At 48.9% G+C, this 27,520-nt stretch overlaps 1 protein-coding gene across 5 annotated transcripts in view; it reads left to right on the top strand.

Moving 5' to 3' along the window:
* The window catches only part of HIPK2 (homeodomain interacting protein kinase 2), a 175,098-nt gene that overhangs the window by 18,925 nt on the left and 128,653 nt on the right, over positions 1–27,520 (top strand). Inside the window, exon 1 of one of the 5 annotated variants that reach the window (XM_066362849.1) lies at positions 21,531–21,593. The exons of the other annotated variants lie outside the window; for them this stretch is intronic. The gene's annotated coding sequence lies outside the window, so the exon portion shown is untranslated. Of the gene's footprint in view, positions 1–21,530; positions 21,594–27,520 lie in introns of those variants that run through there. 5 annotated transcript variants of the gene reach the window in all.

Below are 27,520 nucleotides of genomic sequence, written 5' to 3'. Positions count from 1 at the left end.
CATTATCTTTTTAGGAGGACAATTTTATCGTTATTGAGACTACTTGGTTAACATATATAAGAGAAATTGGGTGAAGGTGTTCTGGGCCTGAGAATAGGGAGTCTTGACTGAGATCAATAAGCTTCTACATGAGGGCTGTGTTCCAGAATGACTTTTGTCAGGTGCTTGTATGATCACAGATCACATTTTAACAATAGAAAGAAGATAAGGGTCTCAAGCTAGCCTGAAAGAGTATTTAAGAGCATAGATGGTGCATATGTGAAGGCCAGGGGTGTGTGTGAGATCTCTGCACCTTCTGCTCAGTGTTGCTGAGAACCTAACACTGAAGAAATGTGGCTCAGCAAGGAACAGGAGTTGCTTTATGGAAGATGGCTTTGGAGCATTGTGGACCCAAAAGCTAAAGAAGCCTAAGGGGGGGAAAAAAAGGTCCAATAAAAAATTATTTTTAAGAGAGAGCATATTTGAAATAGATATATTTTATAGGAAGAGAGAACTGATTACATGTCAGAAAACTAATACTGAGTAAGAAGTGATTCTCTTTAAGGTCAATATATGAGAAAGATATTTTAATTATAGAAATAGGCAATAATATGTGTGTGTGTGTGTGTGTGTGTGTGTGTGTGTGTGTGTGTGTGTGTCACACTTTTGGGCACTGTCCCTGGACTTAGAGGCTGGCAATACTGGATTTTTATATTGCCACAATTTTGTTCAAAATATGTGACTCGTAGCATGAGTATTATTACCCTTATGAGGCATGTCTGGGTTGAGGGTTAGAGCAAGAGGGAAGAGGATTGATTCATTCACTGATGCACCCCTTCGTTGGTGAGGGAGGCAGACTGATTTCCCTGAAGTGTCCAAGCCTGAGAAATGGGAAGGGAGAGAGCATGGTTCACAGAACATGCATTTGCTGTAAGGAAACATTTGTCAGAAAGGAATTAATTAAGAGTTTAACTGTATGAAATAGAAGGAATATCTGAAGGGCAGATGGATTAAAAATAAAAGGTAGTAGTGGATCCACCTTAAACCAATGCTTTGAAAGTCACTGGCAGCAGATTTAATCAAACTGGGGGAAGAACAGGGTGATGGCGAAATCTCTCCGGATGTGGGCGGCCCTGGGGAACAGTGACTCTGTTGGCACTGGGGGTATTCAAGGTGAGCACCTTTAGAGGGGACTGCTGGAGAGTAGGGTCATGAAATGGACGTTGCACACATTGGCCTGGACAGTTTCTTCTGAGAGAGAACGGAGTGGTCAGAGAGGGAAGAATGTTTCTCTGAAGCGCCGGTTCCAGGTTCAGCTCCGCAGGAATGTCCTGACTCACCCACTTCTTCTCTCCATCTCCACGAAGGGAAGCTTCAGGTGGGCCTGTCCGTGACCTGAAGCTATACAGGCAGCAGTCATTGAGCTGCTGTTACCAGAGACTTGGCTGAAATCACCACTGTTCCTAAACTGGCCCTGAAATGCAAGGACAGGACCTGACGTACCATGTGACTTCTTTCCAGCTGTTCCCTTCAGGCCTCCATTAGCAGCTCCCCCACACTCTGCAGCTGTCTGTCAGGGAGACGCGGAGGACCGAGGACCGGGGCTGGGTCCTACGATCCCCCTGTCCTCTGCTTCTCCATGTCTGGCTCCAGGGTGGCGCCTGTATTTGAAGTCAGTTTGGAGCCCAGTAGGCAGGGTCGCTGCCCTTCTATCCTTTGGTTCTTCAGTGCAACCTTTAGTCTAGGAAAAGTGCCAGTCTTCATTTACAAGAGTCATATCTCCCTAAGTGGGGCAATCTGCTTTAAGCGCTTTCTCAACTGGCACCTTCCCCATCTCACGACTGGCGTAATTAAAGGAACAGGTTCACCTTTTTAACTGGGTCCAGGTGGGTGGCTAGGGGCCATGCTGTGGTCAGTGTGTGCACGTGCACACGGGCACAAATGTCCCATCCTCCAGCCCCCAACGTGGTGATTTTCAGAAGTGCTAAGAGTCATAGGTATGCATAAGCTTTACTTTTGCATTTTCTCCTATTGCGCTCGACCTAAAAAGAATATTTTTGAAAGTAGTCTGATGACTATGATGCACCAGGCTTTTGGGATCTGGCTGGAAGAAATGGCATGCGGAGCTGAAAGTCTTCTCTCTGCGTGGTTTCTGCACGGAATTTTCTTAGCACTCATGACATTCGGTATCTTTCTCTACAACCATTTCCCCTCTCCCCCCTTGCACGCCCCATCTCAGGTGAGTGCCATGTGCTCTTCGTCACGGAGTCGGGGCTGGTCAGCAAACTGTGAGACATATAGGTAGTCTCCCATGGTGGCTTGTCCTATCTGATTTCCGGGTCCACTGACAAGCCAGCCTGTTCGGGTGAGCTCCTGTAGAACCTGGGTTTTCATTCCTACCTGCCACTCAGCTTAACCCAGAGCCTCTGTAAAGGCATGCCTGTGGCTGCCGCGACCTCTGTTCCATGAAGGCAGCACTGTTTCTGAGTTCTGCATGCTCCAAAGTCACCTTTTAGCAACATTTGAGGCAGTAGCTGAGCTGAGAACAAACAGAAAACACAGCCATGCCCTTCTTTAAAGAGGGGCGGTCGAACCCTGGACAGGTGCCCCCCCCCAATGCCTTCCTAAACATAGACAGAGACACCCTCCTGTCAGATGGGAAGTTGGAGTTGATTTCCTGGTGGTGGGGACAGACCTGTGCTCACGTCTGCCTCGTTGGTCATCCAGGCCCCCTGACCTGCAGAAGTTCAGGCCTTTTCAGCCTGAGAAGTCTGAGGACAGCCCCTCACATTAAGCCGAGCAGGTACGGCCAGTCCTCCTTGTGCTTGGCAGTTTATTGCTTTTGTTTTTTTCTGCCATGGGGAAATATGACTCAGTGAGAAATAGAATTTGCTTTGCAGAAGATGACTTTGGAGGATCATGTCCTCAAAAGCAAAAGAACCCTAAAGACGTGAATATGGAGGGAATGTTAGGGGTGGCAATCCTGACCCCAGTACGTTAGCTTGGAGTGCCTTCTGGAAGACTCTGGGTTTTTAGCAGGTCAGAAGCAAGGGGGACAGGCCTCTGTGCAGAAGAGAGGGCGGTGAGTGGAAGGGCAGGCGCCTTGAGGAATGAGGAGGCACGGGGCAGGCATCACGCACACCAGGAGGGGCCTGCAGAATCTGGCACTCGGGGGTCACTAGATGATAAAAGAACATACTTTTATTTTGCCGTGGGCAAGATTGGTTGGAGAGTAAAGAGCTCTCTGATGCGTTACATTCCAGGTGTCTCTGGGACACCTATGCAGGTGTCCTCGAGATGCAAGAGGACAGACTGGGTAGGAAGTGACCGACATTGGGAGCAAGTGCAAGCAGGGAGAGAGGAAAGAGGCCAGCCGCAGCTTGGGCTTCAGTCCCCGTTCAGCCAAAGGAAGATGTGTGTGTGTGTGGGAGAGGGTGGGTGGGTGGATGGGGTTGGAGAACATTTAAAAGAATTTCTGAGTGGGTGCATGTGTGCCTACGGGTGTCTGGTGTCGCTAAGAGAAAAGGCAACATTGTTTAAAAAGGCAACATTGTTGGCGATCTGAGAACAGTTGTAATTCAAGGTGGAAACAATTTTTACCTGGTCCAGAGAATGTACAAAGTATACTTTTGTAAGAGAGGAGTAAACTTTCCTGCCTGCCTCCTTCCCTCTCTCCCTTTCTTCTGTGTTCTTTTGTGGAACAGCAAGAGATAAAGGTATATCGTGCTAGAAAGTTCAGTACTTATATAGAGTTTCTAATAGCGTTTGTGAGGGGTTCACCTTTTAGCCCTCCAGTAGTTCAGAAGAGAATCAGGGTAGCTGCATTTTGGAGGAGCGTTTTCAGGTGTGTTTGATTTCTTATGACATCTACCTCCTCTAACCCTTTGTCATTTCTCATAAGTCCTTCTGTCTAGTGAGCAGTTCAGTGTCTGGCGTGCCTCGCACTTAGTAGTGGTAAAAACTAGTGTGTGTGGTTGGCCCAGCGGAAATTCATGTTCATTCCTTCATCCATCAATCTATCCAGGTAATGTGTTCATCAAATGAGGGAACTTTCACTGAAGACCCCCAGCTGTTCTCCCCCTCCTTGTAGGTAGAGCTGGTTAACATGCCCACCTCAGATCAGATTCTCCCAGACACAGGAAGTGATTAGCTGAGACTAATCAGGACCCAGGAGAGTCATGAGGTGGTGGGAGGTGGATCTACCAGAGGAGACAGGAATGGCTGTTAGGAAAGCGACTTATTTCTGTCTGCTTCAACGTGTTCATTTTTATACATTTTACTCGTGTCGGTTTTTAAAACTATAGCATATTGGCTGCATTTACACTGGTAATTATTTTAATTGAGTTCTAGTCAATTATTTATACTTTACCTTGTTCTATAAATTAATTATGATTTGTTTTACAGTGTAAACACATATATTATAATAAATAATACAACACAAAAGGATTTAAGAACAAGACCAGGAAAATACAAATAAATATAAAAGTTCAAATCCAGGAAGAAAAGAATCATAGATATGCCAACAGTGAGGCCCCCACATTTCTTTAGGCTGAGCCTCACACTGTCTCTGGAGCTTCATAGGATCAAAGAGAAGAGGGAAATGTGGTAACTTCAGTAGTTCTTGCTCCAGAGAAGGAAGGCATATCAAATCCTAAAGAGAGTGTTTCAGTTCTTTTAGACTAAATTTTGCATGTGGACTTTTATCTAGGAAGAACTGAGTGGTGTTGCAAATGGGATGCTCGCCATCCCCAGAACAAATGGAAACTGGGTTCTTCTAGCTCTTTTTCACAGCTGTCTTCATTGGAACCTGAAGGCATAATAACATCAGAATGCAATTCGGAGAATGGAATTCTCCTGAAGGCCAAAATAACAGGGCCAAATACTTAGGTTTCCACTGGTGTGGTTTGATGCAATGCTAGAACCCAAAACACCAGAATTGGTGATCTCTGTGAATATCAGTCTTTACTGCTATCATTTCTTTTAACTGGTGCATGTATGTATGTGTGTATGCATGGGGGTATATGTGCATGCACAACCTTGTGTACTCGTGTAATACTGTAGGTCTAGGAAGAGACAGCTGGATCCCATTGCCCACCATGCTTTATCCTTGTATTGGATACATCTCACTGACTGAGGCGTTAGGAATTGACCTGGTAAGGTTGATGTCGTCTGTAGAAATTAAGGGCTCTATCTGAAACGCTCACAGAGGAGAGTTCTATTTTTATAAATAGGATAATTGGGTGGAAAACTGTGCTAATATCTGTCTTTATTTAACCACTCCTAGGGACAAAGCCTTTGTTAAAACCCCAGGCCATAACCAAGAAGACACCCATTTACCCACAGACAGTGTCATCTGTATGCAGGAGGAGCAGTTAGAAGAGTGGGGGAGTCGAAAGCTAGACGGGGCAGGCCCATGTTCCCATCCCCGGGGTGTGAGTGGAGGTGAGAATGAGCAGGTGGGCTGAGGCGAGCAGTATGGAAAGGGGAAAGGGGGCGTTAGCACAAGGCACCAGCTGCCAGGAATGTTATGTAGGAAGAGCTTAAGGAAGAGGATTTGGGGACATGTCAAGTGAGATCACTGTGTCCTGACAGAAGTGACATTTATTCTAGAGAGGACTTTGGTGGTTTTCTATCTTGTGCAGTTTGAGGCGTGGTCGGTGGCAGCACAATACAGATTGCTATACATTGTGTACAATACCAGAGAAGGGGTGGGGAGCAGAGGGAACAAGCATTTGTAGAGCTCCTACTGTGTACCAGGCATATCATGAGATGGTTAGGAGTGTGGCTTTGCAGTCAGAGAGAACTGGCTCTAGGATCTAAGTACAAGTTTTCTCACTCAAAAAATGGAGATAATGGTGGTACCTTACCCCACATTTGCTGGGAGGTGTCATGAACACAGCATCAGCGCTCAGGAAATGTTAGTTGTTAGAATGATGGCCATCCATTGGTCTGCCTAAATGTGACATGGCTTCCATGCTCCCCATTTTACAGATAGGAAACTGAGGCTTAAGGAGGTTCATTCTCTTGTCCAAGATGTTTCACCTGTCAAAGCTGGGATTCCAACCAGTATTTCTAGTATGGAAGTCTGTTGGTTTTTCTCTGTTACATGCTGCCTGAATTCGTAGATAACTATCATCTTATAACTCAGATGTGTGGGCCGTGGACGGCGCTGGTGGACGACTTTCTGTTTGATAAGCTCAGGCAGTGATTTGTATGATGATTGTGACGCCCAAGCACTGTGTGAAGGAGTCTGGGTCAGGGGAGATTTTTTTCATTTGTGTCTGCCAGAACATACCTATGCGATTAGGCCGCTCAACGAGGCAGGCGGGGAGCAGTTGCCAGGACTGTATTTTGTTATCGTGTCAGTTACTTGCACTTCCTTCATAGTCTAGCTTTCTGTTTTTGGTTTTGGACCTTGTTAAATCTATACAGTAGAGGGCTTAAATTGACTGGATATATAATGGAAGTAGCCTTATGTGGTTTATGCTTCTGCCTGGGTCACCACCTGCTCCCACAAAGCTGAGTTGCCAGTGGCTTCTTACAGATCTTTTCATATTAATGGACTAATGGAAGGCAGATGGTGTGTCAGGAGGGGTGCCTTTCTTGGAGGCTTTGAGGGCTTCTTATGGGTTGAATCGTGTGCCCCCCACCAAACTCATATATTGATTTTCTAACCCCCAGTACCTCAGAATATGACCTCATTTGGATATAGAGTCATTGCAGATATAATTACATAGTTAAAATGAGTTCCTACTGACACGGGGGACCCTACTCCTTTATGACTGGTGTCCTTAGAAGGGGGGAATTTGGGCACACACATGAACATGTGAGATTAAGGCAGAGACTGGGGAAATGGCTCTACAATCCGAGAACCACCAAGGATGGCCAGAAACCACTGGATGCTAGAAAGCGGGCAAAGGACAGATTCCCACAGCCTCAGAAAGAACCAACCCTGAACTTCTCGCCTCCAGAACCATGGGATGATCATTTCTGATGTTGAAGCCACCCAGTTTCGGGCACTGTGTCACACCAGCCCTAGAAAACTAACACGGGGCTCCTGGGGAAACAGTGACTTACAGACTCCAGGAGAGAAATCAGACTCACTCATAAGCTTTGGCTCAAGTTTCCACTGGACTGAGGGAGCTGGATGTAAGACCAAGAGCGCAGGAAGCAGAAAGAAGAGACGCAGCTCAGACGGGCGGACCAGCTTCTGAAGAATGTGAGTGTTGTGTAAGGGACATTGCTCTGCAGTGACATTTCACCTCATTGGGCTTCTTAGGAAAAGCAATTTGTCCATTAAGGTTGGAAATCTATTTTCTGTAAGACCGCAAGGTGACTTTAAAAATAAATATATAAATAAAAACCCCACCTGCAAGTTTAAGTTCCACTACATGGACCAGCTTTGTCTGACAGAGCTCTCTGTCCTGGTTATAATGTTCCATCCCGCTACCCTCCAAAAGGCCAGCCACCTGCTGCATGTGGCTATTAAGCACGTGAAATATGGTTAGTGTGGCTGAAGAACTACATTTTTCATTTTTTAATTTAAATTGCCAGTTGTGGTGGGTGGCCACCATGCTGGGCGTATGGATCTAGAAAATAAGGACAGAGCAGGTGCCTGGGCTTTTTAGTGAGCGTGGGGGTGGGGGGCTGGACTAACGGGTCACCCGGGTTTGCTAGTGTGCATATGCACGGTCTCGTTCCCTGCTAACGGGGTTCTGGTGGGAGAAAAAACGAAGTAACACAGTCAGAATTTTCTAGATGCTTCACTAAAAAGATGCTGAGTACGGGGAGCTTTGTTTGCTACTGCTTTTCAGAGCCCAGATTGTCTTAGACTGTTTAGTAGTCAGTAGGGACATGGGACAAATTAAAGCCCATGAGAAAGAAGTGGGACAGCCAGGGTGGCACAGGTGGATGGAGACGGTGATGTTCAGGTGTGTGTGCTGGTCCCGATGTAACTGAGGGGCTTTTAGTCCCAACGTGAGGAAGGTGGGACGTCCAGATTAGACGCCTTCTTTGAAAGCCGGAGAGCACCTGGGAAATGTTTTGCACCAGATTTTGTTGTAGGCGGATGCCTGGTGAATGCCGATAGAGCAGAGCCCCCCACCCCATCCCCCCACCCAGCCCTGCGCATCAACAGTGTGGCCAGACGATGCTGTTTAGGAGACAGCACAAGTGGAATGTCTTATCATCTAAAATGGAACTACACCCATTATTAGCTGCAGCTTCACACTGGAAAAGGGCAAGTCCCCGTGACAGTTTTGGCCAGCCTGGGACAAATGACCCTTGTCACTATATCACCACTGGCTTTGGCTCAGTGCCCAGTATAATTTAGAATTTGTTTCTTTTTTCTAGCTCTACTTAGTTATCATGCGGGTTTCACAGAGAAGTAAGGGGTTTATCAAGTCTTAGGATTTTTCTAAAGCCCAAGACAAATGAGGGATGTTGTGCAGGAACACATTATGTCAGAATGGTGCTAGCGTCTCCCGGGGCCCCTTCACTCTGGCAGGCTGGACGCCACCCCAGGGTAGTGGGTGTCGTGGAAGGGAGAGGCAGATTCGCCAAACTGAGCGGTGAGCAGGTATTTCTGGGTCAGAAAGGCAGGGGTTTGAGTTTGACAAGAGGTTAGGGTAAGAACAGAGAGACTGAAGGAAACCTGTTTGTCAACCTTCAGCACATTTGGTAGCTTGTACCATAAGCATGGCCTGCCTCGTGCTCGGGGACCTGGGGACATCAATAAGCCATGATAGCTAATAGTAGCGAATGCTCATATGGATCGTATTAACAGTGTGTTAGCCCACTGAAGCATCAGCTCGCCCTCCTCTCCAAGAACTGAGAAACCCATTGCAGGCAAGGTCAAACAAAGCCACGCAGGGGCAAGTGACACAAGGTAGTGTGTGATGGCCACCATCAGAGAGACACAAAGAGAAAACCCGAGGTGCCCGGTGACCGGGGCTACTCTGTGTGATCTGGTGTTGGAAGGATGGCCTTGATTTGGGTGGGCGGCCAGGCAGCCCGCAGTTGCCCCAGGCAGTGGCCCACAGGGCCCGGCGGGGGCGACAATGGGTGTCTAACTTGGAATGACTGGAACACGTTACAGGTCACAGGTTTTTCCATTTGAATAATTATTTGACTGTGGTAGCCACCAGCAGATGGAGAGTTCAGAGGAACTACACTGAAATAATTAATGATTTGCAGATGCTGTCAGGAGGCCAGTGTCGGCGTGCCCCTTGGTTCCAGCAAGATCTGTGCGAGGAGCAGCCCACAGCCCGTGGCTCTGCACTCTCCCTGCCTCTGGCTTTTACTGAATAGCCTCTCCATGACCTGTTCCTATGACCTCGTCATCCATCTCCTCTTTTTTTACCCTCTTTTCACGTGCAAATAAATAGTCCTGGCTGCTACTTGCTGGGGAGGACTCAAGTATTAGCGGGTGGGGATTGCCCTTCTGGTTCAGCTGACCTGTGTCGAGTCTAGCACCGTGCCTGCAGTGAGCATGCAGAAGATGAGGAAAGTTCTAGCCCTCAAGTGGGCGAGGAGTTAGACCTGTGACCCAGCCAGTGCCTGGCGGGAAGGAGGGGGAGAGGGGTGGGAGGTAAGCAGGGAATTCAGTGTGGACCACTGGGGGAGTGTGATGATAGTATACAGTCCTGGGGAAAAGGGGAAACAGGCGGAGGAGTAGGTTTGTGGGCGGGAGAACAGGGTCGTGACTTCAACTCGGGACATTTAAGTTTGAGACACAACGTCCCCCTGGAAACATTAAGCAGGCATTAAAAAGACCCCCAACCTAGAATACTGAAGACCCCATAGTTACAGTGGGAATTCATCTTGGCATCAGCGTTCCTTCCCTTCCCTGCTCAAGCGGTTCCCCATAGAGTGGCTTCCGATGACGGGGGAGGAGAGTTTCTTCAGTCCGCTGGGCCTTTATCCTCACACGTGAATGCTTCATCCAGAACTCCCTGTTTCTGCTAAGCAGTTCAAAAGCTCTGGGGGATCCCTGGCACAGTCGCACCCTGGTGGGACTTTTCAGAGCACTCCTGGGGTCGGGAGAGAAATTTCAGGGTAACTGCAGAATAATGTGAGCCGTAACCAGCCTGAGTGATCTTCCTGCCAGAGCTCGACAGGAGGCTGGCCTGTTTGAAGGTCGGTGCAAACCTGTTGGCCCGAGTGCCCCAGCTGGGTGAACTCTCCTGCCTTTCGATTCCTTCCTAATTGCAGTGAACAACACACCAGCTCGTCTTCTGTGAAATGAGAGGGGCGACCGCTCCCAGCAGCCTCGCTGCCATGGTTGGGCAGGTCAGTGGACCACCTTGAAGCTCTACTTATTCATCTGCAAATTGAAGGGACTTGGCGAGATGCCCTTTAACACGACTTCTGACACTAGTGTTTTATGTCAGTCAGTGATTCTTTGTCCATGGAGTGCTATTTTTTCCATAGAAACCATTCTTCAGTTTTCAGTTGCTAGTTGGTGTATCATGTTGGCAAGAACTGTGGTGAGGTGGGCAGGACGTGTCCCCTGGAAGCAGCAGCTGAGTTTAAATCCTCTCACCACAAGGTTAGCTGTGTGACTCTTGGCAATTAGCAATTCCTTGCCAATCCTCAGGTCTCCTCACCTGTGCAAAGGGAATGATAATATGCATTTCATAGGTTCATTGGGTGATAATATGTATCATGCATCTACCACTGTGCCTTTTTTTTCAGACAACTTTATTGAGATGTAATTCATATATCATAAGGGTCACCTTTTGAAGTATACAACTCATTGGGTTTTTGTTGATTTGCAGTTATACATCAATTACTACTATCTAACTCCAGACATTTCCCCACCCCCAAAATCCCATAGCCATTAGCAATCACTCCCCAACCTCCACCCTCTGGTCATTCTCTAATGACTAATGATGATGCTCATTTTTCTTGTGCTTATTGGCCATTTGTGTATCTCCTTTAAAAAAATGTCAATTCAAATTCTTTGCTCATTTTAAAAATCAGGTTATTTGTCTTTTTATTGTTGAGTTGTAAGGATCGACTTCCACACAGGCCTGTAGCCAGTGTTGGTTTCTATTCCCGGATTCCTCACAGAAGTCTCTGTTATCTTTTCGGTGACCCCTAGAACTAATTCCCCAGACCCTGAATCCATTGTATCCTGAGTATTAAACCCTTATATTTTGTCCAGAGCTCTTCTTAGTACAGAGCCCTGAGCCATTCTGATCTTGGAGCCCAAATCCGGAACCAGGAATGGTGGCAGAATCCATGGGCCAGTGGCCATTCCTAAGTCTTGGTTTTTCCACATGGAGGATGTCGTATGGGGGGTGTACAGCTCCCCCCCCCCCCCGCTGCTGCTGCTACCCCAGGATGTCCCCCCCCATCCTGTGCTGGGGACATCTGGCTGTTGGGCTGAGGACATTGGCTTCCTTCCACAGGGCTACCTCCAAGGTGAGTAACACATTTTCCAAGAATGATCTGGCAATTTTAAATCATATGTAAAAATGTCCCAAGGATATCATGGGTCTATTTTAAAGAGAAGGAAATTTTATGGGAAACCATTGAAACTACTTAGAAGACCTGGAAATTATTCTCTGTTCGGAGAACTGTACTCGGTGTCCCTGAGACTTGGTCTGTGCTCTGCTGCCCCTTTGTCCTCGCAGGCAGTCCTCCTCTATCCCCATCCCTCCCACCAGGAGTGTATAACCGCCCTCAGGGCCTAGCGGGGTCTCCTGCCCCTCCCAACAGCCTGTCAGGATCTCATGGTTTGTGGCTCTTCCTGCACTGGGGCCTGGGGAGGTGCCTACAGAGAAGTGGAGGCCCGGGCAGTCAGCCCGGACCACACCACCACCAAAGAGCCATCTCCACACACTTGTGAGACACTTAAGCCACGGGCCTTCCCGTGAGACTTGGCCAACCCTTTGGTGTTAGATTTGAAAGGGTCAGGGACAGCTGTACTGGTTCGTCCTCTTGAATTAGTCAAGGCAGTTTAAAATCTCTTGCTGCCCAGGGAAATTTGCTTTGGAGGGCAAAGCTAGCCCAGTTGCATTTGGATGGTGCTTCCTTATTTTAAAAGGGTAGGGGGTATCTCTACATGTTCTTTGTAGGGAAGATGGTCTATATTGGAACTCTTTCTGACCCCTTTTGTTACTCTGAACATTTGAATCCACCTCTACCTCGCTGCCATCTCGATGTTGTAGAAAAGCAAGAGGTTCCTTTGGTCTCTGATGGAGCAGCATTTGCCCAGGGCTTTGAAGGTTGTGGAACCCAAAGCCAGTTATCACAGGACTTCTGTTTTCCCTGCAGCAATCATCCTTACCTCACCAGCCCGTAACCTATCCTCAAAACGTGCCTGTGTAGCTCTGGAGTTTGTACTCCTGCCTGGGAATTTAGTCCAGTCCCCTAACACGAGGCTCAGACATTTGTTCCCCACCAGGGTGGAGGAGCCACCTGCCTGAATCAGAATCACCAGTTGCATTGGTGGTGGGCCTGGCCGCCTTCCTGGGCTTCTGTCCATGTGTGTACCAGTCCTGGCCCTCACTCTGGAACGTGTCAGGACTAACAGGCGACAGCCCCCCCAGCCCCTCGCTCTGTTAGCTTCCCTGGCTGATTGCTCCCCGATTGCTCATGGCCCTTGCCCTTGCCTGGCTCTAACCCTGCCAGCTTCTCAGCAGGCGTGTTTCGGAGACAATCTGTGCGGCAGTAAACAGCTCTGCCTCGGGCTTCGGCCAGTGGCGCAGACAGCTCCGCCACGGTGCGGGGACAGTTGGAGGAGGAGCAGGCTTGCACTGGCTGCAGCTGCGTGGTGCACAGAGAGCCCCTTCATCTGGCACCCACGTGCTGCCAGGTCTCGTCTGCCATGCCAGGTGCTGGCTCACTCTCTGGGGCAATACCAGGCTGAGCGTGCGGCTGGCACCGAGTGGGTCACAGCTTCTCTCATTTATTTACCTCGAGCCACACAAACCCTGACTCCCGCTCTGGGTGTAGATTGTGGCGTTTCACAGGACGACAGGAGGGCCGCCACTACTGCACAGTTGCCCTCCGTGGGCTTTAGCCAGGACCACTGGGTGGGAGGACTCTTTGGGACTCCAGGGAGGCCACGTGAGGAAATGGCGTGGCTGTTCCTTCAGAGGTTAAACCTGGTGTCAGTACATAAGCGGGCAGTTCCACTCACACTTGTCCACAGACTTGGGCATGAGGTCACGGCAGCATTGTTCGCCACAGCCAAAAGGTAGAAACAGCCCCACTGTCCAGCAGCTAATGGAAGGGTAAACTAATGTCCTGTATCCACTCAGTGGAGTATTATCTGGCCATAGAAAGGAATGAAATGCAGACACAGGCTACAGCAAGGGTGGACCTTGAAACCATTATGTTAAGTGAAAGAATTAGATGTAAAAGGCCCCATATTCTGTGATTCCATCTATCTGAAATGTCCACGGTAGGCCAGTCCACAGAGAGATGGCGGAGTGGTTGCCGGGGCGCGGGGGGGGGGGAGGGGGGCTGATGAACGGGGAGTGACTCCTGACGGCACGGGGCTTCTGTTCCGCATGATGCAGGCGGTTTGGAATCAGGCCGTGATGGCGGTCACACCACTCTGAATGCACTCAAAACCACTGAACTGTGCACTTTTAAAGGGGGACATCTATGGTTTGAGAATTAAATTGTTGATAAAGCTGTTACTGGAAAAGCTGCCTTGATAGACAAGTCCTGTGTGGACCCCTGTTGGCTGTCGGGCTCAAGTGGGAAGGGGTGGTGAGGCCATGATGGAGGAGGAGGTGGAGGAGGAGATGCGTGATCCTGCCACTGCAAAGAGGTACCACGTGGTGGGTTTGGATGAGCAGCGCTTTGGGGACACATCCGTGGGATCCAGGGTGTTTGTTCATAATTTTGGAATGTCTTGAACTTCCTAGGTCCAAATACCTACCAGTAAGTTCCAGGAGGGCCCTGTTAGATGGCCTTGGTTGGCAAATAAATATTCACCCACGTGTGTTTTTAAAATTTTACTCAGAAGTAATTTTAAATTTACTGATAATTTGCAGAAGTAAAATTAATATGAAGAACAGCCCCATACCTTTTACCCAGATTCACTGGTTAGCATTTGACCCCATTTCTGTTCTCATTTGCATGCACTTGCAGGCACATTCTCTCGCACTCTCTTTTTGTTGTCATAGGTGTGTATATATGCATGGTATATGTGTAACATACATATGCATATATTATATGTTACATATTTTATATTGATATAAATGCTACTGTTTCTGAATGAGGGTAAGTTATCAATGTCATGGCCCTTGGCTTCTGCACCATCCTATACATTACCCACTAGCCACAAGTGGCTCTTTAAAATAAAATTAAATGAAAGTTAACATTCAGGTCCTCAGTCGCGCTAGTCACACTTTCAAGTGCTCAGTAGCCACCCGTGTGGCTAGCGGCTACTGTGTTGAACAGAAGAGGTTACTATGGAGCATTTCCAATCCACACAGAAATCTGAGGGACAGCCTGCTTCACCACGTGTGCCCCAGGAATTGTGTGTTCTGCTATGTGACACAGCGCAGGCCCCACCTGCAGGGAATCTCACACTGATACAGCACTTCTTTCTAACCCCAGTGCACTCGCCAGAGTTGCCCGTTGGCCCAGGAGTGTTCTCATTTCTTCTGGAACGAGGTCTTCAGTCCTGTTTGTGGCCCAAGTCAGCTGGGCTTGTGCTCAGGGGACACGGCAGGACCAGACTGTTAAGCTCTGAGTGTTCCATTAGCGTGGCCATGCTTTCCAGACGGAGCCCTTTCTCTGACTCGTCAGCGGAGCCAATGTTCACTTCTCTAGCTGGGGATCATTTGGGTGTCTTTGTCACTGGCTGAATAACTCAAGTTTGGCTTCCCTTCCTTCTGCACTGGGGTTTATTTGGTCTCTGGGCAGGTGTGGCCCACCTCTTAAATCAGCAGGGAAGATTTCCTGCAAGGAAAAAAAAGAAACCAGCCTCCCCAGTATCTGCACTGTTTCCCTTTGCTGTAATAACTTTTCCCAAGTTTCAGCCCGCACCTGAAAAAAAGGCTTATCTTGTTCCTCATTGATTTCTGTTTTATGGCTGAGCTGTGGTCCCATAGCTCTGAATCAAACTTCATGTGGCCCAGGACTAGTGGGGCACAGAGGACTTCCTGCCCCGAACGTGTGCTGTGGGAACCAGACCTGCAGGACCCTGGCCTGCCCACCCCACATCCCCGAGCACCAGGACCCTGGCCATAGCCAGCTCTCTGCCCTCCAGTCCAAGTGATATGCAAACTCCTGCTGACTTTCAACCACGCTTTCTTTGAATGAAGAGCGGGCAGAAATGAGGAAATTGCAGTGGTTTCTACTTGTGAACTAACTGGTGTTAGATCTTATCCTCCAGGGGTTCCTGGTGATTTAATGGGATTTTGTGGCATGAGTAAGTGTGAAAAACAGAGTCTAGGGTTGCTGACTTCACTTCCATTATTCCATCCCGAATCCCCACCAAAAAATTCTTAGCACTTTGTGGCAGTGAAAGCTAAGAATCAAGACATCAACAGGCTTTTTTATTTTTACCATTTTTATATTCTGTTTGCCCCTCAGAGTGTATTCTTATACTTTCTTCCACCTTTTATTTGATTTGCCATTTCTCAGAGGAGCAACCTATTTAGCAAGGTAAGAGTCACCAAAGACCTCGGTGGGAATCTTAGATGAGCCACAGAGTTTGGGCCAAGAAAGAAAGGGGAAATGGATTCGTGCAGGGAGAGTGGAAATGGAGCTGATAGCTTCATTTTCTGCTTAACTAAAAAGGAATGAAAAGGAAGTGGCTCTCAGGGTCAAGGCCACGAGGCAGGCAGCCCGAGAGCCATGTGCAGCCCGATAGCCATGTGCAGGACAGGCCGTGTCGGCTCTGCCCTTCACCACCTCTCGAGAACTGCCACAGAGAGGGCTCCAGCGCCGGGCCTGCTCAGCTCAATTGGGCAAATTGAGTGTATCTGCTGCTGGTGAGAGGACCGGAGCACGTTCGCTGCATCCAGCCGTCAGAAGGACAATGTGAATTCGATGTTCTCTGTGAACATCTTACGTGTAATAACAGGTGCCCTTTTTGGCTAAGTTGTGTGATTGACCCCGTGCCTCTGTAAGGGTTGCTGTGAGTTTTCACTTGCAGGCTGGAGGCCCCTGTCCCTCCTGGCCCCCTCAAGAATAAAGGTTTTACGTCCCAGCTTTGGCTGGAGGGCATGGCACAAACCAGGAACTCACAGTACCAGCCTGAGAGCTGATTAAATTCAGATCAGCTCTGGCCTTGGAGAGGCACTCACTGAGAATTGTGCTGGCTGGAGGGGGCTTTGCTGACGTGTGTCTTCTGCGATCTGCTGTCTGAGTTCCCTCGGGGAAGCCCCACAGCCACCTGGTCCCTGGTGTGTCTGAGCTCTATCCAGGCGCAGAGTTCCACGCACCTGTGAGCTCCCGTGTTCAGAGGGCCCACTGCCTACTGGGTCTGGCTGCAAACACAAAAGCATGCCTCCCTCTGCCACTACAGGTCAGTGAGGCCACCAAAAAGAACCAGCCTCCTTCTGTCACCTGTCACTGGACTCCGCGTTACTGTGGATTCACGATCTGTCCTTGGCCTTCCCTGTCAGTGCAAAGGTCTCCAGATTGCTCCTTCAGCCTCTTGTCTGTAGCCTCGCTTTACATTTCTGCCTTGCACACGGGATCTTTGTATCTCACAGATGCTCCTCCAAGGACTGGGAGCCTCCAGGCCCGTTGGAAGTCTGACAGGCCTCCCCTTCCCCCCAAATACCTCCTCGGGCTCCTGGTTCCTCCTTGATACAATGGATAGCATCAATAAAATCGAACCAGGCGCCCAGTGCTCTTCCTTCACTGCCGACCCCAGCCTGCCTTTCCAAGTTCCTCCGCCACTCCCTGTAGGAGCCCTCAGCTTTCAGTCAGATGTCTGGATTTCTTGATTCTTCCTTGCATTTCATTCCCCTGGAGATGGGTTCAGTCCCGTTTTATGTCAGGTTGTTATATTTTATATTGTGTGTGCAAACTACTTCAGGTCCTGTGACAAGCAGATGTCTTCTAAGTCTCAAGTAAAACGGATGTGTCCTCTAACCCTGACCGTGTGTCCTCCGGCCCCTGCTTCAGCTTACCCCCGCCTTCCCCTTGGGGTGCTCCCTCCTGTGCTCCCCCTCCCTCTGAACCCTGCTTCAGCTTACCCCCGCCTTTCCCTTGGGGTGCTCCCTCCTGTGCTCCCCCTCCCTCTGAACCCTGCTTCAGCTTACCCCCGCCTTCCCCTTGGGGTGCTCCTCCTGTGCTCCCCCCTCCCTCTGACCCCTGCTTCAGCTTACCCCCGCCTTCCCCTTGGGGTGCTCCGTGCTGTGCTCCCCCTCCCTCTGAACCCTGCTTCAGCTTACCCCCGCCTTCCCCTTGGGGTGCTCCGTGCTGTGCTCCCCCCTCCCTCTGAACCCTGCTTCAGCTTACCCCCGCCTTCCCCTTGGGGTGCTCCCTCCTGTGCTCCCCCTCCCTCTGAACCCTGCTTCAGCTTACCCCCGCCTTCCCCTTGGGGTGCTCCATGCTGTGCTCCCCCCTCCCTCTGAACCCTGCTTCAGCTTACCCCCGCCTTCCCCTTGGGGTGCTCCCTCCTGTGCTCCCCCTCCCTCTGAACCCTGCTTCAGCTTACCCCCGCCTTCCCCTTGGGGTGCTCCGTGCTGTGCTCCCCCTCCCTCTGAACCCTGCTTCAGCTTACCCCCGCCTTCCCCTTGGGGTGCTCCGTGCTGTGCTCCCCCCTCCCTCTGAACCCTGCTTCAGCTTACCCCCGCCTTCCCCTTGGGGTGCTCCCTCCTGTGCTCCCCCTCCCTCTGAACCCTGCTTCAGCTTACCCCCGCCTTCCCCTTGGGGTGCTCCATGCTGTGCTCCCCCCTCCCTCTGAACCCTGCTTCAGCTTACCCCCGCCTTCCCCTTGGGGTGCTCCCTCCTGTGCTCCCCCCTCCCTCTGACCCCTGCTTCAGCTTACCCCCGCCTTCCCCTTGGGGTGCTCCGTGCTGTGCTCCCCCCTCCCTCTGACCCCTGCTTCAGCTTACCCCCGCCTTCCCCTTGGGGTGCTCCCTCCTGTGCTCCCCCTCCCTCTGAACCCTGCTTCAGCTTACCCCCGCCTTCCCCTTGGGGTGCTCCCTCCTGTGCTCCCCCCTCCCTCTGAACCCTGCTTCAGCTTACCCCCGCCTTCCCCTTGGGGTGCTCCCTCCTGTGCTCCCCCTCCCTCTGAACCCTGCTTCAGCTTACCCCCGCCTTCCCCTTGGGGTGCTCCGTGCTGTGCTCCCCCCTCCCTCTGACCCCTGCTTCAGCTTACCCCCGCCTTCCCCTTGGGGTGCTCCCTCCTGTGCTCCCCCCTCCCTCTGACCCCTGCTTCAGCTTACCCCCGCCTTCCCCTTGGGGTGCTCCGTGCTGTGCTCCCCCCTCCCTCTGACCCCTGCTTCAGCTTACCCCCGCCTTCCCTTGGGGTGCTCCCTCCTGTGCTCCCCCCTCCCTCTGACCCCTGCTTCAGCTTACCCCCGCCTTCCCCTTGGGGTGCTCCGTGCTGTGCTCCCCCTCCCTCTGACCCCTGCTTCAGCTTACCCCCGCCTTCCCCTTGGGGTGCTCCCTCCTATGCTCCCCCCTCCCTCTGAACCCTGCTTCAGCTTACCCCCGCCTTCCCCTTGGGGTGCTCCCTCCTGTGCTCCCCCCTCCCTCTGAACCCTGCAGCATCCCATCGGTAATGGTTACAACTACCTTATGTGGTCAGTAATCTTTTCCCGTCACTCATCTCATCGTGTTAGTCTCTCGGAAAGCGAACAGTACTGTTTTCCCCAATGCTAGTAGCCTTCCCGCAACTCTTGGGGTGGGGCTTGAACATAGTAGGCGCTCAGCTGATATTTCTGATGCTCAACACAGCCTCTAGAATCCTCAGTTGGGTGGTTCTGGAAATTTGACCTCATAAATCCACCCAGGAGTATTACATTCCAAAGGATGGAGTCCTAGTAACTTAACTTATAGAAGACTGATCCATCTGAATCGTCTAAAGAGAGGTCTTTCTAGCATCCCGGGAGGCTAGACCTGCACATGCAAGGGCATTTCCTCCTAAATCGGAAGGCCTTTTCTAGAATCCCAGCAAGTGATCCAAGACTGCTTTTTGAGCACAGAATTTGAATAACAGACATCATGTGCTTTTAAGGAAACCTATAAATTATGAAAACATTCTCTGTTCTAGGGAAAAATTCTCTCCAAAGAACCTGAATCAAGCATCCAGGGTGAAATACCCTCTTAATAACGAAAAGTCTCAGGCCCTTATTTATAGACTTTGCTAAGACAGCTGTCCGTTGTCGTTGTAACATCATCCCTCTTTATTTTGGTATGTTCAGCATTTCCCTGTGCCCCAGTTTATATATATTCTCATTAATTACATTTTAGCCTGATCATTTTTGAGTCATGAGTAAGATGGCATCTAAAATCCTGGATTTCTCATTTTTGAGGGTATCCTTTTTCAGGATCTACAGATCTCTGTTTGCAAATTTGTATAACTTAACATCCCACTATGGAAATGGTGAACACTGAGCCTCAGTTCTAGGAGTCTCAGTGTAAAACCCTATCTAAGTAAGGAGTCCGAATAGTGTTTGCGTTTGCTCGGCCATTAATATTAGTGGTACCCTGGGCGTGTGAGCCATTGCTATTTTTAAAGTCATTGCTGACTTCAGTGATAAAGAGGGTACAGAATGTGCCTTGTCAGGCCTGTGAGCTTACCATGAGTAATACCGTGGTTATTATGATGTCAGAACTTGAATATTCTCTACCAAGAACATAGCCTTGCATCATGCACTTGGGGCAGGGTGTCCCTTTTCCTGGAGGGAACGGTACTTCATGGAGGCTGAATTCAGCAGTGCCAAACCCATCTGGTCAGTCTGAAGAGCAGTGTCCCATTTTAGTCACCAGGAAGTCACTTGTCTCCCAAGTTTCTGAACCAAACCAGAGGCATTTGTGATGGATGAGCCTACACCTTTCACTGGTTCAGGAGAGTTCTTGGGTGGTGGTTAGTGTGGGCACACCTGAAATCACCAGGAACTATGAGGATCGGAGCTGCTCCATCATTTGACACATTGATGTGATGAAGCATTTTCTCAGGGCACAGAGGTGCTAAGTGTGGGAGCCAGGAATGGAATGACGTAGAATTTATCAAGTCGGCTTTAAAACTGTGTGCTCTGGTTTGGATGGGTGAGCATGCCGAGCACTGAAATATAATTGCATTCAACCTCATTAATTCAGACTTGTTAAGGATAACGGCACTAAGGAACTTGGCAGTGCTGGTTAGGATGGGCTACATTATGGTGCGGCAGCAAACAGCCCCACATCTCAGGGACTTGAAACACCAGGGTTTGTTTCACATTCATGCTTCCTGCCCACCTGGGGCCCTTGGGCTCTTTTTCTGCTATCCTCAGTCATTTCCAGGCTAAGGAGCCGTGGTCTCCTGGCCTGTCCCTGGTTACCACAGTAAAGGAAAGAGGCTCCAGCAGGCAAGGTACATGCTGGCCCTGAAACGTTTCTGCTCAGAAATGACGGTTCCCGCTCACTGTTTATCAAATGGCCAAGACCAACGCGAAGTTCCTTGGCTTGGGTCACTTGCATCATAGAAGGGTCTTTCAAGTGAAGGGTTTAGGACAATTGATCAGGATACAGAAGAAAACAGTAGAATATATATTTTTTATCTCATCCTTTTAAATGTTCTATTTTTGTGTTTTTAGCAAATATACTATAGGACCAAAGTATAACACATATAACTTATTAAAAACAAATATCAGGCCCTGGTCGGTTGACTCAGTGGTAGAGCATCGGCCTGGCATGCAGGAGTCCTGGGTTCGATTCCCGGCCAGGGCACACAGGAGAAGGGCCCATCTGCTTCTCCACCCCTCCCCCTCTCCTTCCTTTCTGTCTCTCTCTTCCCCTCCCTCAGCCAAGGCTCCATTGGAGCAAAGTTGGCCCGGGCACTGAGAATGGCTCCATGGCCTCTGCCCCAGGCACTAGAATGGCTCTGGTTGCAACAGAGCGAGGCCCCAGATGGGCAGAGCATCGCCCCCTGGTGGGCATGCCGGGTGGATCCCGGTTGGGCGCATGCGGGAGTCTGTCTGACTGCCTCCCCGTTTCCAACTTCAGAAAAATACAAAAAAAACCTCACAAAAAAGCCCCCAAATATCAGATGTATTAGGAGTGTTCAGGCTTTTTTAATACTGATTAACTGCTCAATCGAAAAAGTGGAGCTCATAGATTATACAGTAGGTACAAATCTTCAGTGAGCATGTTGTACATAGAAACCGGCTCCCAGTTATGACCGGGGTAGTGCTTCGGGTTAAAATGGCACATGGGAAAGAAATGCACATTTTCATGGTTATATAAGTAACATAAGGAGGCCGTCTGTGAGTCCTTCCCGGCCCTTCAAGTTTCCCGAACATCCTCTTCAGAGTCCCTGGGCCCAACCTGCCTTCCCTTGAAGGAAAAGCATTGAGATAAGTTAACAAATGAGCTCTCGGCTCAGCTCTTTGTTTTTCTGTTTCCCTTGTTCAGTTGTCCAAAGACAGCATGCTGAGCTCTTGCGTGTGCCGACCGTGTGCAGCACTGTGCTAAGAACGGTGAGTTTTCCTCCTAGAGAGCCGGCACATCAGCCCCATTACGCTAGAGATAGGCCTGTGGGGCTGGCCAGCCTCCCTCTCCGCATCTTTCAATAAACGCTTGCTTTGTAGACACTAACTCGTCTAAACCTCGCCAGGCCCTACGAGGTACTGGTGCTGTCTGCATTATATAAATGAGGCACAGGAGGCTGTATAACGCGCCGAGACCATGCAGCCAGCCAGGGATAGAGCCGGCACCCGTAACACAGTTGCTGGGAACTCAGCAACAGCCTGAAACGACAGCTCTCAGAACACAGACCACTGCTAAACTAGAGACTGTCCGTGTCACCCAATCCCTTTCTGCGTGTCAGGAAGCAGGCCACATGGGAGCCTCCTGACGTCTCCGCAGCCTGAGCCCCAGGAGGAAGGCGCTCCACTGGAAGGACCCCTAGAATCAGAGGGGACGCCTCCCCTCGCTCTGTGTGAGCAGCCCAGCACCTAAGTTGCTGGGAAGTAACACCAGGACTGGCTTGATGACAGTGACTCGCTGCACAGAAATGTCCTTACAACAGACCAAAGAGCCTGCTTTAATATGCACAGCGTAGAAGGGGCGGTGGATCGCACTGCCAAGGGCTCCTTTCTGTGCCAGCTGGTTCTTACATTCCGATTTCCACGCACAAACACCTCCTGTCAGAAAGACCTCTGTTGTGTTTTTAGTGTGCTTCCTAGTTTACTTTGTTATTCCGAATGTGCTCCTGGTATCATTTCACTTGCTATTTTCTAACTTGTTTTTCTTCTTTTCTGTTTCCTTTTCTTCCTCCCCACTCTCCTCCCCTCTCTCCCTGCACCCCTGCCTGCCTTTCCCCCATTCCTCCAGCTTTTCTTCCGCTGTGCCTCCCCCCCTTCCTTCTTCCCTTTACCCTGGGAGCTGGGGGTGGCGCTTCCTGTACCTGTCCCAAGGTGATCTCTGATTGAGTGTCGTCAGATGTCAGTTAAAGCAACTGAAAGTGATGAGAAAAAAAGTTCTCCGGGGAACAAGGGGCTCTAATGCAGAGTTACTGTTGTAAACAGCAGGTGCCATTTAGATCAAGAAAGGATTCGTGATGGTGCCTCCAGAGGAGGATGGCATGCATCCCAGCCTTGAAGCGACCCCAGGGGAAAGGCGTCACAGGCATCAGCCGTTCTGTGTGACATCTTTCCCAAAGTTTCCTTTGCAGGTAGAAAACAGCCTACAAGAGAAATGCATAAACATGAGCACAAGAGGCAGCGAGCAGGTGCTGCCCTGGGAGCAGCGTGCAGGCGGGGGCCTTTGTCCTGCATTCTTTGTATCACACAGCGAGCAAGCCGTTGCCATCTAGAGAGGGAAACAGCCCAAGACTCCTGAGCTGTAGCTGGTGGGGACAGACTAAACTCGCATATGCCTTCCTTAGAACTTTTGAAGTTGCATGTCGGTCACGATGAACAAACAGATTTGCATAAAGAGAGGAGGTGTTGAGCACCCTGGCAGGAACTGGAGCTAGGGCACAGGAGTAAGGCTGGGGATGCTCCCATGGCTTTGCAACCAGGAGGCGGCAAAGGCAGGCTGTAAGGGCAGTCTGCCATTTGGCCGCCGTGACTCCACGATTGTTATAAATACTTTATCACGGCTTCTTGAGAACAAACCTGTCTTTTCAATGAAATACATCCTGAATTATATTACAAAGTGTCTTAGTGTCCCAGGGTTCCTGTAACAAAGAACCACAAGCTAACTGGGTGGCTAACACAACAGAATGTATTCTCTCAGGGTTCTAGAGGTTTGAAGTCCAAAGTCAAAGTAGCCGTGTTCCCACTCATAAGTGGGTGCAATCCTTTCTTGCTTCTTCTTAGCCTCCGGGGGCTGCTGGCACTCCTTGGCTTACAGCTGCACCACCCAGTCTCTGCCTCTGCTGTCACAAGAAGTCCTCCCTGCGTGCTTTCTCCTCTCTTTAACAGGACACCAGTCCTGTTGGATGAAGACTCACTGAATGGCCTCATCTTACCTTGATCACATCTGCAAAGACCCTATTTCCAAATAAAGTCACAATCACAGATACTAGAGGTTAGAACTCCAACCTGTCTACCGTCCTAGGGGACACATAGTTACAGAATTTACGCAGAGATAGTAGAATAATGCAGAGTAATAGAATTGACATAGATATATATATTTTTTGCTATAAAAGAGAGTTGACAGCAGCATAGTAATAAGAACACTACAATGGGGGAGAGAAAAGTGGGTGTCCGATTCTGATTCTGGGCGTGCAAACATTTCTGACGGAGAACTTTGGGTAAGCTCACGAGACAAAGCAGTCGTGGGCTGGGCATGGGATGGAGAAGGTTTATGCAAGACTCACCATTCTGTTCTACTAATATAAGAATAGCTGATTCTTTTCTTCATAAAAGAGAAGAAGAGCCTACCAGTTTTGTTTTGTTTTTGTCTTGATTTGGGCTTTCTAAACCATTTCTGAAGGCTAGGATATTTCATTCTGAGGCTTTCCTGGCGGTACCAGACCCCCACCTCCTCCACACCAACTCGTGTGCGGCTCTTGGAGGTCGTTAGTGATGATTTTGTAACAATAGTAAGTGGCAAGGGATTGGTATGCCAGTGACATGGAGTGGCTGAGAGATTCAGGGATGAGGCTTTTTTTTTTTAAAGATTTGGGACTTGAACACCTGAAAATTAATACTGTTGAAACTCGAACCGCCTTCTTTAGAACATTTCAGAGACAAAGTGAGCAGCCTTCTAGCTCTTTGAAAAACGTGGGTCTCAGTGGCATCCCTCTGGGCTGAAGCCAGAAGCCCAGCTGGCTTTGTTTCTGTAGTTTGTGGGCGCTCGTCTGTCTTCACCCCATCAAGTTGACTTACAAGTTTATCCTTCTTGAGACCCTCACTTAGAAGGAAAATGCCAAGCTGAAAACTGTAACAGCCTCTGCAGACCTTGGACTAAAAGGACAATGGAAAAGAGAATTAGAGTCCACGTGAGATAAGGGGAATCAGAGTCTCTTTATTTAACACCAGAGTGGCCCTGGCCAGAGAGCTCGGTGGGTTAGAGCATCGTCCCGAAGCACAGAGGTTGCCCGTTTGATCCCCAGTCAGGGCACAGACAGGAACAGATCAATGTTCCTGTCTCTCTCTCTCTCCCTCTAAAATCAATAAAATACAAAAACAAAAAACACCAAAATGGACCCAAGGGAGGAAACCTCCTAACCCTTCCCCATCCCAGACCAAGCCCACAGTCGACTCCTCTCACTTTTGAGCAAGCTTTTGGGCCTACTCATGTTCTACTTGAGAAATGTTTGACACACTCAGAAATAGAACTAGAAACTTAGTTTACTGCTTCCCATTCGGGTGTTATTAACATGTCACTGCCAATTCTCTCTCCTACCAAAGCGACTGCAGTTATTTCTTGACATATATTAGCTCCACGTGTGCATGGCCTTGCCAGACGTGCTGTAAAATAAACTGATGCAGAATTTAATTTAAAATAATCATTTTGCTTCTGCTTGTTTCCACATTTGACTAATTGAAATGCCCTCATAGGTCCTTGAGGCAAGTTAGAGGGAAGTCACAAAATGAAATGTCTTATCTCCAAGGAGGGAAGAATGGAGATGGTTCTTTGGGAATACCATGAACTGTATATCCTGAGAAAATTATGCTCTAGTAAAATGCTTTTAGTTTCCTTAAGCTTGTTAGGGGTTGAATTGTGTCCATATGTCTGTCTGTCTGCCCTCCCCCCCCCCCCCCCCCGCAAAACCTCCTGTGTTGAATTCCTAACCCCCGGTACCTCAGAATGTGACCTTATTTGGAGATAGGGTCTTTACAGAGGTAATCAAGTTACAGGGAGGTCATGAGGGTGGGCCCTAATTCAATAAGACCGGTGTCATTATAAAAAGCCAAAGATTGGGCACAAACACATGCATAGAGGAAAGATGATGTAAAGAGAGACAGGGAGAAGATAGCCACCTGCACACCTCAGAGAGATCTGGGACAGATCCTTCTGTCACAGTCCTCAGAGAGAACCAACCTGCCTACACCTCGGTTTTGTACTTCCAGCCTCTAGAACTTCGAGACAACTAATTTCTGTTGTTTAAGCACCCAGCCTGTGGTTTGCATGGTAAACTAATCCACCTATGTTTAGAAAGTTTCTTTAAAAAAAAAATAATAATAATTAAGATTCTTGGTTAATGCAGCTAGTGTTTTTTAAAAAGATTTTTTGAGTTGTTTTCGTCCATGCCATCAGTTTCCTGTAGAGCAGTGGTCCCCAACCTTTTTTGGGTCACGGACCGGTTTAATGTCAGAAAATATTTTCAGGAACCAGCCTTTAGGGTGGGACGGATAAATGCACAAAATAAAATTATGCGACTGGCATAAAAACTGTGGTATTTTTAAATATAATTGTCGAACTTACGAGACAAGCGTCAAGAGTGAGTCTTAGATGGATGTAACAGAGGGAATCTGGTCATTTTTTAAAAATAAAACATTGTTCAGACTTAAATATAAATAAAATGGAAATAATGTAAGTTGTTCATTCTTTCTTTGAGGACCGGTACCAAATGGCCCACGGACCATCCGCAGCCTGGGGGTTGGGGACCACTGCTATAGAGGACACTGAAAATCATGTGTGTCGTATTGGTAGTGCTTTCGACTTCACCAGTTATATGGGATTGGTGATTTGCACAATGCTTATGAACACTTGTGAATGTGGCCGCTAGACAATCAATTAACGGACTACATGTGCTTACCTGCTTCAGTGAAAGACTGGCTCGCCCACAGAGATTTATGGCAGTCAAACACAGAATTTGAGAGAGACTCCGAGCTGTTTTGGATGAGGTTAGCAACTTTCAGAAAGAGAAGTGGTTCTGAACATGGAGACAAGTTGATTTCAGCGAACAATGAGCCAGTAGGTAGAGGATGTGTGAGGAATTTGCAAAAGATGGGACAAGAATGTTTTCCCAGTTGAAGGAATAAAGCTACGGTAGCCTCAGCAGATTCAAGAAAGATGTAAAAGATTTTGCAAGTCCTTAAGAGAATCTCACATTTCTTAGAAGAGGGAGGGGCATAACATGGTGCATTGGTTTCTCTTCCCAGGATCACACGCCTTTCTTTCTCTCTTCCTGACCCTGTGGGGGAAAGGGGCTCTTGGCTTATTCCCAGCCAGACCCAGTAGCTCTTCCTCTGTTTTCATTCTCCTGAATCAATTCTTTAATTGTGTTTATCATCATTTTATCCTTGACCTTTCCCTGTGACTCATACTGTCCTCCTCATACTATTTGACAGCATCTCTGTGTCCCCAAGGATTACTTTATTCGCCATCTGCTCTGCTTTCTACAGCATTTCCCCTGGGAAGCGGCTAACCCACATGGGTTCCATTTTCATCGAGGTGTTGATGACCGCCCCTAGGTCAGCATGTCCAGCGGTGACCTCTCCTCTGTTCTGCTGTCCTGGTTTTTGTCTTGTTGCATGTAGAACACTTCCTCTGTGTTGTTACAAATGCCAGAAATGAAATGTATCCAAAATAGAGCTCTTCCATCAGACAGCTGGATTCTCAATTGGCAATACTGTTCCACTTTGGGATGTGAACCTTTGATTTGAGGGGTTGTTTTTTGGGGGGTGTCTGTCTGTCCTGCCCATCTTTGTTTAGCAGTCATTTTGGCTCCGTCCTTTGTCTTTCGCCTTGTGCGTGAACTGGTTCTGCATCACCTTGCCTTCTTCGTCCTGGGATTAATCCTGTGCAGCTTAGCCTGTCCTATTGATTTCATCCTCTCTTCAAAATGGTTTATCCTCCTTCAAGAGTCAGCACAGCAGCAGTGGGAACTAGATTCTGCCTGTCACTGACCAGCGGGTCCTGACACCTCACCTTTGGCAAATGAAGCAATTCCTCGCCTCAGTTTCAGTATAAATAGTTGGACACTGAATATTTCAACCTAGATATC

This window comes from Saccopteryx leptura, chromosome 2 (assembly GCF_036850995.1).
Source record: "Saccopteryx leptura isolate mSacLep1 chromosome 2, mSacLep1_pri_phased_curated, whole genome shotgun sequence".
NCBI classification, from domain to species: domain Eukaryota; kingdom Metazoa; phylum Chordata; class Mammalia; order Chiroptera; family Emballonuridae; genus Saccopteryx; species Saccopteryx leptura.
Note: the sequence above shows the minus strand (reverse complement) of the source record. Positions and strands in the feature narration are given on the sequence as shown.